We start from the raw sequence: 4180 nt of genomic DNA, 5'->3' as shown, positions 1-4180 counted from the left end.
CACACACACACATACACAGAGAGACCGAGAGAGACGTTAATTATTATTTACCTAAGTGCTTTTGAAGTGTTTCTGCTGAAAAACACTGATGGAAAACGTATCATATCCACCTCACGCGCCTCAGCTAGTCTTGCCTAGCTCCGGCAGTTCAATTTAACTGAAACTACTTTAAAAGACGGATACAGCTATCAGTGCACGGCCTGCACACAAAAGCGATAATTATCGCTTGCATTAGCAAGTTGTCATGCATTGTTGTGCTTCGCACTTGGAGGCAGCGTGACAGTATGACTGTGTGTAAGGTTTTGCTCGACTCCATAATGATCGCATTGTTAGTCAGTTGGTTAGCAAAGGGTAGGGTGTCAGGACAATAAATTCTACTATTACATCAAATGTTCCGATTAGACCACAATCCGCATATGTAAGTGCTCTCGGACGAATTAATTTCATTCTCGAAAAGCAACTGAACGAGGCATTTAATACAAAAGTCATTCTGTTTTTACAGCAGAGTGGATTCCTACCTATAAAACCAGTCTGACTACTGAACAATTGCAAAATGCAATGTAGGCCAAGAAATTATTTGAAAGCTTCAGCGATTTTGTCCTCCGAAAATATGGCTCGGGTTTGGAGGGGGGGGGGCAGACTCGGAACAAATAAACACAGTTAAATTTAGTGGGCAATCGTTTGGAACAGCCGCCCAGTTATCCATCTAAAATGACAAATCACATAATGGCTTTTCACAGTGAGGGGAAACGTTACACCCAGCCGTCAAAATGATCCCTTAGAATACTCTATAATTGTACTGAGACTTGGAGACTGCTGTGTTTCTCGGGAAACAAGGGTTTGAAATTTAATTATCCACCCTTTGGAAAATGTAGGACACGACAGACAACTGCGCAACGATGAAAAAACTGCACTCTCAGGCGAACTAATGTCAGCCTCTCATTTTTGACGGTGTAAGCAGAAGATATCAAGGCGCAGGAACGATTACATCTCCTGTCGTAAATTAAATAACGGCTCACTCGAGCTGCGGTGGAAATTGCACTTTTTAAGAACTGCGAAAGAACACGAGAAAGAATACAGCTTCACTGATGTTAGAACTTAAAATCTTAACACATAACAAGCCCAGCGGAGACGTTATTTTAAAAGGCAATTCGGGTGAACGCAAATAAATGTCCTGAATTTACGTTTTATGGACCATTTCGCAAATGAGACATTCTAAAATAATGCACCGGTGACTCTGGGACACTTTGTAAGCCGTGTTTTTTTCCGACTATTAACGCATTCTACTACCTTAACAATATTCGAATGTCATGTGTAAAGAAAATCACAATTTAACTAAGCAAATACGCAGTACTACGTTTGATTTTGGTGAAAAGTACACTGATTCGGTTTATTTGGATCGTCGCCGGACATCAATCCAAAATGTCAATGCAAATCAACAATTCATCCAGAAAGACCATATTAAATACTATAGTTTTATACTACACATCCAACTGAAGAGAGACGCTTCACAGAGGGCATATGGATGGAAAAGCAGCAGAAGCAAAAGACTCTACCACTAATTTAGCAAATTACAGTCTTACCCCCTGCTCCTCGTGCGTTTGATTGATATGTGACGAATCCGCATGCATTCAGCATAAATTCCAAAGTCTAAAATGCATGATTAAATCATTCCCAAGGATTGCAGCCGTGCGAAATCCACACGTATTACTTGGCAGTTGCCTACACCAGATCAGTCGCTGGCTTGGGCAACACTGACCAATGCATTTGTGTCTCAAACCCCGCAATAACTCTGCCCACATTTTTACATCAACACGGAAGTCCCTATCCAGATTTCTCTTTCATTGGATCACGGGCAGACAAGTAAACCTCAACAAAAGCGTTAATCCAATCGGATAGAATCATCCCAAAAATGGGGGCGGGAACTCCTTGGTGGAAGTCATGCGGCCGGATGCGATACATGACGTCAACCCTTTGTTACCTTGCCTACCCCTCTCATTTAATAGCGCTCCGGCCCAATAAAATGTTAACTGTCTAACAGTGAACAGAACGCAAAAGATATAAAGTTCCACTTGCAGATAAATAGTACACTGGTGTGTTAAAAAATAAACGTCACACCACATCACAAACAACCAAAACAGATGGGACTATCGATCCAGCAGGTGCGTGGAGAACATACCCATCACTACCGAGTTCCTCCTGAATTCCTCCGATCAATCGAAAGCAGTCCTGTCATCTCTCTAATTGAGCTTTGGTGACTTTAGAAATGTATTAGCACAGCTGTAGACCGACTATGTCAGCACTGGACAAATCCACAACTTCTGCTTTAAGTGCCAAAGGATTGCAGCTTATTCCAGTCCTTTGCTAAAAAATTGAAATTCAGCGTTTCAGCCCACACAGATACACCACCAATTAGGCTACTTAAAAACCTCACCCATTCAGTGATGCGTGGGCTATTTGTAACGTTCACAAAGAACACTTATTGAAAGCTGATTTGCGGCTCGATAACTTTCCACCTGCAAGCGATGCTGTCGTGCCTGACAGCCTGTCAGTACGTCCCAAACATCACAGGGCTTTTCTCGGCAGAAAAGATGCGAGGTGACATTTTCAAAGCACCGCGTATGATGTTCGGCAAAGGTCACAGCGATGAATAATATTTCCAGAGGATCAAATGCGTCTTTTTTTGTTGCGTAGTTTTGCTTTCAGGCATACTGCCCACAAGCCTAGAGGCCCGATGAATAAACTACTTATTGTGATGAACCAAACATTGCGATAACTAACCGACAAAGCCCCAAAGCTACACTAATCATATTATTAAAGTCTGGAACAAACAACTTATTCAGAAATCATTTAAAAATAACAATATGTCAAGTTATGTCACAAGATAAACAATTATCCATGAAGACTGAACCAGAAACACTGTTATAGCCAGTGGAGATGATATGATACGCATCTCTGGACCATGCATAAACAGGGATACATTGCTATTTCTAACAGGATTACTGTCAATGAGTTTATTTATATAATAAGCGTGTTAGTAAATCAAAACAGAAGCTAGATATACACTTGCTCCATCCGACGTTACTACTTATGGTGTCAAGCAGCAGACCAACAAGTCAGCTTGCATATCAGCAAGCTTGATTGTCTAAAGAAAACATCCGTTTAAAAGCAATTCCATTCAGGAAACTATCTATCTAGCTTCATCCCGAAAGCGGTAGCTTCTTGCACTACCTTCCGTTGGTTAGCATGCTAGGTTGTTAACCAGCCTGCTATCTCGCACTAATGTAGCTCCGTAATAGAGAAAACTGCCTCCTTTGTTGCTATTCCTAAAGCCTAAAATAAATATTTTGCAAGAAATAAGCCCTCAAGCCATGCAATAAATGCAGTGAAATGGGCAGTACTCACTCTGTCTAAGCAACGGCGGAATGCATTGTTTAAAACATCGTTGATGGTTTATAATTTGGGCACGGAGGTTGATTTTTTTATTTTTTTTTTTTTAATATATTTGGGGGGGCTGTTGTTGCCGTGCGTTGCCGAATCACTGCTGCTGTCTGCGGCACCAACTTCCGGCGCCTGCGCACACCATGCTTGCCCACAGAAAGAATCGGGCATGACTTCAGACCACCCCGTACATTATTAAGGTACGTCTGGCCATCGCCTGAACAAAAAAAATCCCCAACAATGCCCTTAATCTTGTCACCTCATCTCGAGCTGAATATCTGTCCATCAAGTTGTTCCGTTTGTGAACATTATTACATTATGCTGTCCTTACGAACAATATCAGGCTCAAAAGTGAAATTATTCGTCAGTTAGTGTCAATGTATGACAAAAAAATATAGGAGTCTATCCTAGGTTAGTAAACCCAGTTTTATAGACAATAGAGTTTTTTTTACATGGTGAGATCGGTAATAAAACGGATCATTTAATTCGACATACTGTTTGCATCCAAGTGATTCTCCAAATTTCTCTTCCTCTTGAACAATCTTGACATAATTATTAAAGTAATACTAAGACTCATGACTCACTCATAAATCTGGCATTGTCAGATACCTTTAATGTTTAATTATCAAAAAAGCACAAACTTCCACCATGGAGACATATGTTGTTATTTTAGTGAGATCCAGAAGTTTAACCCTGTCATTTAAAGCATTTGTCGCGGTATCTGCAATATTATTCAGTA

Source organism: Chanos chanos, chromosome 15 (assembly GCF_902362185.1).
Source record: "Chanos chanos chromosome 15, fChaCha1.1, whole genome shotgun sequence".
Taxonomy (NCBI): domain Eukaryota; kingdom Metazoa; phylum Chordata; class Actinopteri; order Gonorynchiformes; family Chanidae; genus Chanos; species Chanos chanos.
The sequence above is the reverse complement of the archived record's forward strand: the minus strand, read 5'-3'. Positions refer to the sequence as shown.